Genomic DNA, 12,301 nt, shown 5'->3' on the forward strand with positions numbered 1-12,301 from the left:
TGAGCCAAAACATTATGATTACCTAGTTAATAACTTAGCCGTGCGGTCTTAGGCGCCTTGCAACGGTTCGCGCGGCACCCTCCCCCCCCCTTCCCCCTTCCCCCCCCCCCCCCCCCCCCCCCCACCGGTCGGAGGTTTGAGCCCTCCCTCGGGCATGGGTCTATGTGTTGTCGTTAGCGCAAGTTAGTTTTAGAGTAAGTAGTGTGTAACCCTAGGGACCAATGACCTCAGCAGTTTGAACTCCATGCATTCTCGTGTTAGCAGATAAAACCAGACAGACAGAGCAGTTGGTACGTATTTAGTGGAGGTAAGATTGTAACCCCCATCCCTTATGCCAGAAAGTCGTCAGGTTCTTTTAGCGAGCGGCAAAAATATATCTTTCATAGGCAAGATTGTCTGGGTAGCTTAACATCCTTCTTTCAGTAATTAGAAATGGTTGGCCTTGAAAAATTAGATCTCTCCATACATCTACATCTACATCCATACTCCGCAAGCCACCTGATGGTGTGAGGCGGATGGTACCTTGAGTACCTCTATCGGTTCTCTCTTCTATTCCAGTCTCGTATTGTTCGTGGAAAGAAGGATTTTCGGTATGCCTCTGTGTGGGCTCTAATCTCTCTGATTTTATCCTCATGGTCTCTTCGCGAGATATACATAGGAGAGAGCAATATACTGCTTGACTCCTCGGTGAAGGTATGTTCTCGAAACTTCAACAAAAGCCCGTACCGAGCTGCTGAGCGTCTCTCCTGCAGAGTCTTCCACTGGAGTTTATCTACCATCTCCGTAACGCTTTCGCGATTACTAAATGATCCTGTAACGAAGCGTGCTGCTCTCCGTTGGATCTTCTCTATCTCTTCTATCAACCCTATCTGGTACGGATCCCACACTGCTGAGCAGTATTCAAGCAATGGGCGAACAAACGTATTTTGTTTTCGGATTGCATTTCCTTAGGATTCTTCCAATGAATCTCAGTCTAGCATCTCCATTACCGACGATCAACTTTATAAGATCTTTCCATTTTAAATCACTCCTAATGCCTACAGGGCAACGGCCTTGCCGCAGTGGATACACCGGTTCCCGTCAGATCACCGAAGTTAAGCGCTGTTGGGCGTGGCCGGCACTTGGATGGGTAACCATCTGGGCCGTCATGCGCTGTTGCCATTTTTCGGGGTGCACTCAGCCTCGTGATGCCAACTGAGGAGCTACTCGACCGAATAGTAGCGGCTCCGGTCAAAGAAAACCATTATAACGACTGGGAGAGCGGTGTGCTGACCACACGCCCCTCCTATCCGCATCCTCAGCTGAGGATGACACGGCAGTCGGATGGTCCCGATGGGCCACTTGTGGTCTGACGCCGGAGTGCTTTTTTAATGCCTACACCCAGATAATTTATGGAATTAACTGCTTCCAGTTGCTGACCTGCTATATTGTAGCTAAATGATAAGGGATCTTTCTTTCTATGTATTCGCAGCACATTACACTTGTCTACATTGAGATTCAATTGCCATTCCCTGCACCATGCGTCAATTTGCTGCAGATCCTCCTGCATTTCAGTACAATTTTCCATTGCTACAACCTCTCGATATACCACAGCATCATCCGCAAAAAGCCTCAGTGAACTTCCGATGTCATCCACAAGGTCATTTATGTATATTGTCAATAGCAACGGTCCTACGACACTCCCCTGCGGCATACCTGAAATCTTACTTAGGAAGACTTCTCTCCATTGAGAATGACATGCTGCGTTCTGTTATCTAGGAACTCTTCAATTCAATCACACAATTGGTCTGATAGTCCATATGCTCTTACTTTGTTCATTAAACGACTGTGGGGAACTGTATCGAACACCTTGCGGAAGTCAAGAAACACAGCATCTACCTGGGAACCCGTGTCTATGGCCCTCTGTGTCTCATGAACGAATAGCGCGAGCTGGGTTTCACACGACCGTCTTTTGCGAAACCCATGCTGATTCCTACAGAGTAGATTTCTAGTCTCCAGAAAAGTCATTATACTCGAATATAATACGTGTTCCAAAATTCTACAACTGATCAACGTTAGAGATATAGGTCTATAGTTCTGCACATCTGCTCGATGTCCCTTCTTGAAAACGGGGATGACCTGTGCCCTTTTCCAATCCTTTGGAACGCTTCGCTCTTCTAAAGACCTACGGTACACCGCTGCAAGAAGGGGGGCAAGTTCCTTCGCGTACTCTGTGTAAAATCGAAATGTTATCCCATCAGGTCCAGCGGCCTTTCATCTTTTGAGCGAGTTTAATTGTTTCTCTATCCATCTGTCGTCTATTTCGATATCTACCATTTTGTCATCTGTGCGACAATCTAGAGAAGGAACTAAATTAAGGACTGTGGTCCCATATAGATAGATGTTGTCTGTCAAGACATGCCGATGCTCACCTTGAGAATGACGCCTCTCTAGTCTAAAATCTTCTTTTTTCAGAGAGGAAAGATTTGGAGTCGCTGATTCGATCCTCTTAGGATATTCAAAGTGGAGGTTTGCCCTCCCATTGTGGGAACCCCAGTTATGTGGCTAGGTTGGTTACCAGGCCAACAGAACAGTCAAGTGTAGAGGGTACAGGATAATTCGATTGGTTTTTGCAGTGTGGGGGCGGTTTCCATTTTTTGATAATTCGGCTCCTGTACTGAGGCTTGGTGGAAAATGGTTGTGATTCCTTGCCTTTTTCGTCTTCTGGTCCTCCTCTGATGGAGAACTTCATGTCTTTCCATAGTGGGTGAGACCTGTGGTCTGTATCTTGTGGTTGACTATGAGCCAGTGGCAGTTTCCAACTGTACCACCAGTGGCACTGCATCTTAACTCGGACATATCCTGTGTCACGAAATTGAACTTATTCGTCCTGAGGCGGCCGTCTGACGTTTGACAATTCCAGCATGCAATCTTGTGCCTGTGATACGAACTTATTTGGGCTCTGATAGGGAAGTTCTGATAATCAGAACACCATACCGCGTAGTCTGCAAATTTTCGTGGACGCGTCAGAACATTACAGCCGCCAAAGAGCACCGCTCCTCGCCCGCAGCGCACCGTTTTCTGTTGCCGCCTGAATCAGGGCTAAAATACAGCCGCATCAGCGTAGGGTTGTTAAATGATATTCACAGCTCCCTGTTGTCAGGTGAACCATAGTTTGTGGTATACTTGGTCATAGTTGATCCATTTGAATAGAGTTGAGCCTCACAGTGGATTCATGTAAACAAAATCAGATTGCGTTGTAAAAGCGATTAATTCAGGGACGAATTTGTATGGCTTCCAATCCAAAGTACGCTCCACGAATTAAACACCATTCCTTTTCTGATTCGTGTTTGTCATTTCTGCGTAAGATTTACCAGTTAGTTGTAGTTACAATAGTATTAATAAAATTTGTTATTATTTTGTAAACTTAAATACTCCACTCTTCTCATTCATACTGCCGCAAATATTCACTGTTTTTATTTCATTGTCATGGTACATGGGTGCACCAGCAATATAAGGTTCAATCTAATTTAATTAATTAATTTAATTATTAACTTGAGTTCTGAAAGTGGCCACAGGCATAGGCAATAAAAGTGCCATGAGTAAATTCATTAATTCATATATAAAACATTAATCGTGTAGCTCACGATTTAAAGGTATTGCGAAGATAATAGTTTTCTTTATGTAAAAATAATAACATTTAGCAACACTCAGACATATATTTATGATTAAAGCAGCGGCAGCTTGCACCTATACAAGCTTGGATTGAGTGGAAAGCTATGTAAAGAAATAGTGTATAAGATAACTGTGTGAGCTATTCATGAACAGGCCTATGAAAGTCTCGCAGTAGTTGAAAACACAAGTGGCAAATTTAAAAGTGATTGGCGGAATGATGATATTGCCGCAAAGTTGAAGGAGAACGAGGAAGCCTTTAATAGATGGTTAATGAGCAATAAGAATAATGATAGACACCAATAATTATCACAAAAAGTATGATGTTACAATTTAAGCGTGAAGAAATTAATACCTGCATAGGAAGTTCAAAGTCCAAAGAACCATGACAGGTAATAAAACAACTAAGGAAAATTACAGAAGTAGTAAACTTATAGCTGATAAGCGTAGATGGATGGAAGACATACTATGAAGAAGTATTTAAAGAAGATAGATCCGAGTTTCATGATATATGCTGTTTTTCAGGTAACGAACATGACACAGAAATCCAGCAGGTAACAACACGGAAGATACAGGAGACAGTTAAACAGTTCAAAAAAGGAAAAACACCAGAACGTGGAGCTGTATACACGGAGCTGAATATCCGGCCGTGTTATCTGAACACCTTGCGAAGCTATTTAATCTTTGTCTTTATCGGGAGGAAATCCTTGTCGAGTTTAAAGAAGGGTCTATCACAAACATATTCAGAATGGGAAGCAAGGATAACTACTTTAATTACCGAGGTGTCACAGTTCTCAGTTCTACATCTAGTGTAGATGTTTATATGGAAAGAGCCCTAAAACTAGAACTGAGAGAGAAACGGGGGACCCAGATGAACAGAGTGGTTTCCGAGCATGCAGGTCTTGTATCGATAATATCTGCGGAATTAAACAGTGAGTGACAAGAAAATGGACCTTGAGACAAGTGTGTTGCTACTCGTGATCCCCCTTTAAAATATTTTAGAATGAATCATTGAAAAATTGGAAAATTGAGTACAAAAACTTGGGAATTAGAACATGCCATGGAATCCTGTTCTCCCTAAATTTCTTCGACGATGAGTTTATATGTTAAGAAAACTTAAGAATATCAGCAGTGAGGTATAAAAATTAACTTTATAAAGAATGAATACTTTGTTGTCGGTGGTGTAAGAAAGGATCTTATTATGTCTGATGGGCCTATGGCATATGTAGCCGCTCATATAAATATTAAGGAACAATCATTTTAGACAAAGGTGGAAGTAACGAGGAAATAAATCTCAGAATAGGAGAAAGAGAGGTGGCAATTAAGCAGTTAGACTCCATTATTTCGAATAGAAATATGTCAAAATATTTGAAAAGGAGGATACAGAAAACTACAGTTGAGAACAATGATCTGTATGGTGCTGAACTGTGGAAAGTCTCAAAGGTCAGTAAGAGAAATGAAATTTTGGAGACGAAGTTGTGAAGTAACAAAAATGGACAAAATAAGGAATGAAGCGCTACGAGAAGAGACGGGATTTCAAGGATATTGCAGACACAATTGAAAACAAACGGCTAACATGCTGTTATCATCTTATAAGAATGCCCATGTACGTTGGAACGATGGAGTGAGACATGCGATGCAGGATACGGCCGCTCAAGAACAAGTATCTGGCGCAGTTGTCAGATCGGTTCCTGCTGCTACAACGGCAGCTTATCAAGATTTAAGTGAGTTCGAACATGGTGCTATAGTCGGCGAACGAGTGATGGGACACAACACTCCGAGGTAGCACTGAAGTCAGGATTTTCACGTCTACCATTTCACGAGTGAACCGTGAATATCACAAATCCGGTAAAACATCAAATCTCCGACATCGCAAGTTCATGCATGAACGGGACCAACGACGACTGAAGAGAATCGTTCAACGTGACAGAAGTGAAACCCGTCCTCAAATTACTGCAAATTTCAGTGCTGGATCATCAACAAGTGACAGCGTGCGAACCATTCAAGGAAATATCATCGGTACGTGCTTTCGCGTACCTTTGCTAACTGCACGACACAAAGTTTTACGTCTCGCCTGGGCCTAACAACACCGATATTGGACTTTTGATGACTGGATACATACTACATGGTCGGGCGAGTCTAGTTTCAAATTGTATCGAGGGGATGGACGTCTACGGGTAAAGAGACAACCTCATGAATCCATGGACCCTGCATCGTCGGCGGGGCCTGTTCAAGCAAGTGGAGGCTCTGAGGCTCTGTAATGATGTGAGGCGAGAGCTGTTGGAGTGATATGGGACCCCTGATACGCCTAGACACGACTCTGACCGGTGACACGAACGTAAACATCTTGTCTGATCATCTGCATCCGTTCATGTCCGCTGCCCATTTCGACGAACTTGGGCAATTCCAGCAGGACAATGCGACACCGCACACATCCATAATTGCTACAGGATGGCTCCAGGAACACTCTTCTGAGTTTAAACACTTCCGCAGGCTACAAAACACCTTAGCCATGAAAATCGTTGAGCATATCTGGGATGCCTTGCAACGTGCTGTTCAGAAGAGATCTCCACCACCTCGTACTATTACGGATTTATGGACAGCCCTAGAGGATTCATGATGTCAGTTCCCTCCAGCACTACTTCAGACATTAGTCCATGTCACTTCGTGTTGCGGCACTTTTGCGTTCTGCCGCGGACCGTACACGATAGTAGACAAGTGTACCAGTTTCTTTGGCTCTTAGTGTAATAAGAACTTGTTATCGCTATTACGTACTTACTGTGTGGGCCACATAAGCCGCAGTCGGTCTTTGGCCTCATAAATCAGCACCTTCCAGCGTCCTCGGTCCATGTATTCTTCTTCAGACAGCCCCAGCGTACTCATATCCTCTCTGACATGATCAATTCATCGGGGTCGTTATCTTCCCCGTGGTCTTTTGCCTCTAATATCCTCCTGCACTACCATCCTAATAATCTGGCCTTCTCGACGCAATACGTGTCCATACCACTTCAGTCTTGTTTCTTTGATCACTGCCACGATGTCCATCGACTTGTATAGCTTCTGAAATTCACCGTTCTTTCTTTTCCTCCATTCATCTCCGTCCTTCACGGGCCCAATTTTCTTTCCATCTTTTGGGTGATGGTCCAGGTCTCTGCTCCAAATAAGACTACAGGTTGTATTATTATCTTGTAGATCTTGGTCTTTGAGGGTCTCGATAGAAGCAGGGTCTTTAACAGCTTCCCCAGAGCAAACCTTGACCTGTTTACTGCTTGTATTCGTGCTGTAATTTCCTGGTCTCTCTCGTTCCTTTCATTGACTATAGCCCCAAGATACTTAGTCTTTTACCTTTTCAAAAACTTTTTCCTCCACCCTCAGGGGTCTGTCATCATTTTCTCTGCTAACCACGAGGTATTTTGTCTTATCCATATTCAACTTCAGGCCTGCTCTCATAGCCTCTTCCATTAATGTTCTTGTCATCTAAACCGGGTCTTGCTCTTTCTCTGCTATTAAAACTACATCATCCGTATATGCCAGGGTGTTGGTCCTTCTTCGCGGCTGCATTCCTGTCTCTAGGCTTGCTACCTTTCTCAGGGCTCTCTCCAGTACCAGATTAAACAGGGGAGAGGCAGTCTCCTTGTCGCACTCCAGTCCTCACCTTGAACTTCTTTGATATGTTCCATTTACTTTCACTACGGATATTGTCTCCTGGGAGCATACCTGTGTCAGTTTTATAAATTTTCTGGTCAATTGAGACCTTTCTAGTTCTTGTCATATTGCTTGTCTATTCACACTATCATATGTTTTTTGGAAGTCAACAAAAAGGCAGTGCTAGCACTTGCCGTATTGTATGTAAATGGTTTACAGTTGACCTTCCGTTTTTGAAACCTGCTTGTTGGAATCCCAGTAGTTTCTCGACATTTGGTGTTAGTCGCTTCAGTAACAACACGCTCAAGATCTTACAAGCTGTACATAGTAGTGAGATTCCTCTATAGTTGCCACATCTCATTGCGTCTTCTTTCTTTAGTATAGGGCAGATGACAGACTCCTTCCATTGTTCTGGAATCCTTTCCTTCTTCCACATTAAGCAGATTTAGTCGTATAGTCCCGCGTGTAGAGTAGCTCTTCCCTCCTTCAGGATCTCTGCAGGTATGCCGTCTATTCCTGGTGGCTTCCTCCTCTTCAGTAGTTTTATGGTCGCTCTTACCTCTTCCATACTTGGAAGTTCATACTCCCCCAATGGTACAGTATCTCTGTTTTCTCTATATGATTCTTCTTCTTCATTTTCTGTTGTAGCACCCATGGTGTTTACATCCACATTGAGGAGGTTTTCGAAGTAATTTTTTCGATTCCTCCATAGCTTTCATTTCATCTGTATCTGTCCTTATTGACCTCTGATCACGCCAATCCTTGGATTGTATCCTTTCTTGAAGAACCTGACTGTCCTGTAAAAGTATCTTGTATTTACCACTAGCTGCTTCCCTGTATCCCACCCTTGTTCTTTCAACCTGTTCGTTTGTCAGCCATAACAGTTTTGTTGCTTTTCTCTTGGTGACTGCATCTGTACACCTATCATTAAACCATCCTCTACTCTTTCTCCTTTTCTCCATTGGTTTCAGCACCTCACGTGCAGCATCTTTTAAATCTGTGTTGATTTTCGACCAAAAGTTTTGTTCTTGCTTTTCCATTTTTATATTTGTCCCGTCTGTGTTTTGTAGATGTTGTAGATTAATCTGCTGTGTCTGTACTTTCGGCCCAGTTTTCTTCATAGTTGTGAACATCTCATTCCATCTCTTCTAAGAGTCAGTATGATGTATCAGGAAACTTTTACAAATACTGGAAGTATTTTTATAACATCAAAATAATAAAAAAGTACACGGAAAACCTGATAGCAACGTCGGTTTACTGTGTTTTCAGTAGAAACTTTACGCCGCCAATGTATAATGGGTAGTCAAATAAAAACGAGGCAGATGGGAAAAAAGAGTAGGTAAACTGTTTATTATTTCAAAACTAATCGTCGTAACTGTTAATGCATTTATCCTACTGTGAGACAAGACGGTCAATGCCTTCATCAAGAATTGTTCACGGCTGCCTACGAATCCACGATTGTACCCAGGCGTGCACGTTTCAAATCGACAGTCACGAATGTCCATATTCAGGACTCCAAAAATATGCAAATCCCATCGACATTGTATGGAGGATGCGTAAGTATTTTCCAACTTGCGTCTGCAGCGTAGTCGAAACAACCCTGCCAACGAAATGGGCAATCACACGTTGCCAAGGTCGTTTTGACTACGCTGCAGACGTTTCGCTGCGAAGATCTTGCACATCCTCCGTTAAGTCCCCATCTATCCCCACGCTATTTCCATAATTTTGAACCCGTGAAGAAAGACATTCGTGGGCGTCAATTTTTTGCGGACGCCTGGGTGTAATCATGCTTCCGTAAACAACCGCAGACATCTTTTCATGAAGGTATTCACCGTTTTGTCTCAATGGGTTAAATGTATTAACAGTCATGATGATTATTTTTGAAATAATAAACGGTTTACTTACTTTTTTCTATTTGTCTCGGTTTCGTTTGACTGTCGCTTGCACATTACGTAACACAATTTTATCATCTGGGCTTCACTGCAATGTCAACGCACCAAAAACAGTATCAATGGGAGGTTATAGTGCGTTTTCATCGAAAATACTGCGAAGCTTTAATGGAACACATACAGACTTGCCGAGTAACTTATGTAGATTTTTGTTAAATCTTATGGTATAACTGCTAATTTTGTTGGTTTATGTTGTATTTGATATCGTAATGAAGTAGCTACCACACATTTCTTACAGTATTATATGAATACATACACATCTAAATGACAAGACTACGTGTTTCAAAGAAGATATCTCATCAGTACAAGGACACTAATAACTTACTAAGTTATACGCCACAAACTACTAAAAAGCTTTTTACTTAAACATTCTAAGGAAAAAATAATGATTTGGTCGGTCCTCATAAATTATTGAAATTAAACTTGAAAATTAGTATTTCAACTGTTGGCACGTCCTCTGTTCCGTAACTTATTACCTGCCCGGATGACATTTCTGCGGATTTGATGGTCTGCGAGCTCATGCGCAAAAGCGCAAGCGACGTGAGTTTCAGACGGCCAGTCTTGTGGCTCAGATGACAACTGGACGGCTATTAACCGAAATATTAGCTTGCATACGGATGCATTCCCGTAATTTTACTAGCAGTACGCCGTGAAAACATGAAGTTTCACTCTTAAACATTAAGATTCACATACTGTTGCTTGCAAAAAGCTGTCGAATAGCAACTGCCGAATCAGCATAAGCTTTGTCGCCGTGCTCTTTGTAGGAATTATTGTACCACACTTAAGGTCACTTACTTCGGTTTTTCTGCAGTCATGGACTGTGCAGCTGGTCCCGGCGGATGTTCGAGTCCTCCCTCGGGCATGGGTGTGTCTGTTTGTCCTTAGGATAATTTAGGTTATGTAGCGTGTACGCTTAGGGACTGATGACCTTGGCAGCTAAGTCCCATAAGATTTCACACACACTTCGGTTTCTAAATTCTAGTAAGAAAACTGTCCATTCACAATTTATCTTTGCGTACTTGCTCATCTTTAGTACATGTATTTTGATCGTCTGCAAGAGCACTGTTTGTATGTTCTTTAGAAAGCAATCATTTTCATTTGCCCGTCCCACAAGATCTTGACTGCTTTCAGCACGCATTTATATGTGCTCATCTATCGGCAAACGTACCACATACTCAGAATGCTTCTAATGAGAGCGCCACATATCACTTGACAACTCAGTACATGTCGAGATTGAACCTTAAGATCAAATGAGGTGAGTTTTCACGTATAGTTAACGCTCTATGCCCCCGCTCTGTATGAAGTAATTTTAGAATATGAATTTTATATGATGATGTTGATTGTTGCACATGTTCAGGGTCGCATATAGCAGGTTCTTCTCTATGTATCTCGTAATATGACGCAAACGCGGGTCTCTTTGGTAGCCGTCATTCACGTGTAGTTACAAAACAGTCGCGGTAACGAAAGATAGCACAGCTCAACAGCTATACAAACATCCACATACAAATTTCTGACCTGTCCAGGGGCACAGCTGTTCCCTCCCGTATGTCTTACAGAAGTCGATGTTTCGCTTTCTGAGGCGCCACCAGATGGAATGCTATAGCACGTTGTTAAATTTACGCTTGTAGGTGTATTATTTCTCTGAACTACTTTACACCCATCTTGACGTTTCGCCTTCTTTCGCCAGTTTGTGTATCTTGTCGGACCACTCGCAAGGGAAGTCTCTCAGCTCGAACAGAATTTCGGTGTTCCTGTTGTATTTAGAAGCTTTAGGTACCACTTTGATTAGGATAGAGAAAGCATTCCATTGTGTTACTCTTAGCTTGTCCACTGTCGGATTTTAAAAATATACATGAGGTTCCTCAATAAAATGCATGAAATAATATACATAATCCAATAGCCACACTTGGTGAAAGCAATATGCGGACAGTACTGAGAATCACACTCTTGAGCTGCAAATGAAATGCCACTTGAACCACATTCTTGAATTCAACAACATGTGACGGTGTATTGCACCCAGCCGCTTTCCATGAATACTGAAGCATAGGCTGATAGCCTGGAGCAGAAATCTCTTTATGAATAATATAAGGCATTGTCACTAAGAAAATTCTGTTTCCTAATTTAATGTCCAATTTAGGGTATGTTATCCTTCTTGCATATATATATGAGCTATGATGCTACAATATCTAAAATGTTCGAAGCATTAATGGTTTCATTTATTGTTACTGTATATGTATGTCAATGCTGAAATGCGTATGCTAAACATTTCAACTACTTGCGCAGGTGCTGTTGTGTACAAACCAAACGCAACACATGCCGTCACAGGCGTGGTTAGAAATGTGAGATAGGTCTCCGTACAGAACTTTAAATACAAACTCATGTTCGAGACGAGAGACGTCCCTTATCAGACCAGTTGATTACCAAATGTTCAGCCTCCGCATTGACGATATTTCAGTGCTTCATGAAACGCTTCACTACAATTTTGACAATAAATCCTTGTCTTTCAACTATTCTCTTTCCGATTTTGTAGCTCATTAAAAAAGTAACGTCTCCTGCAGGTGACCATTCAACATTTATCTGTAGCACATGTCACGCACACATCAGCAGAAGAGCACGAAGAGCTGAAAGGTTTGTCTTTTCCTCATATCCGGAACCTACCTGAGACATTCCCATTTTCTGGACATTAATCCGATATGGACACCTTCAGGCTTGCAAAGTATAGAGAGGACAACAGTTTATACAGGGCAATGAAACAGTGAAATATGATACAGTGAACAATAAACAAACTGCGAAGAATGTCAACAACAACAGGAATATCGATATCGAGTTTTGTTAACATCGCAATTCGAGGGTTTGATTTCATTTCTGATAGACGTCATTTTTAAGGATTAAGAGGATAGGTACGGGAAATAGAGAAAAAACGAAAATGAATCGTGGAGAGATGCTGGAGGGAGAGAGAGACAGTGAGTTAGTATTGGCCCGCCTTGTAGAGCCGGTGGTCATCCATCCTCGGATGCCGCTATGAGCTATGTGGGCTGCCCGCCGAGCACGTGCGC

The 12,301-nt window shown here is 42.4% G+C and overlaps 1 pseudogene; it reads left to right on the forward strand.

The window, feature by feature from the left end:
- Window positions 1-1,043: 1,043 nt before the first annotated feature.
- LOC124799404 lies at window positions 1,044-1,161 on the forward strand (annotated as a pseudogene).
- The last annotated feature ends 11,140 nt before the right edge of the window (window positions 1,162-12,301 follow it).

This window comes from Schistocerca piceifrons, chromosome 5 (assembly GCF_021461385.2).
Source record: "Schistocerca piceifrons isolate TAMUIC-IGC-003096 chromosome 5, iqSchPice1.1, whole genome shotgun sequence".
NCBI classification, from domain to species: Eukaryota; Metazoa; Arthropoda; class Insecta; order Orthoptera; family Acrididae; genus Schistocerca; species Schistocerca piceifrons.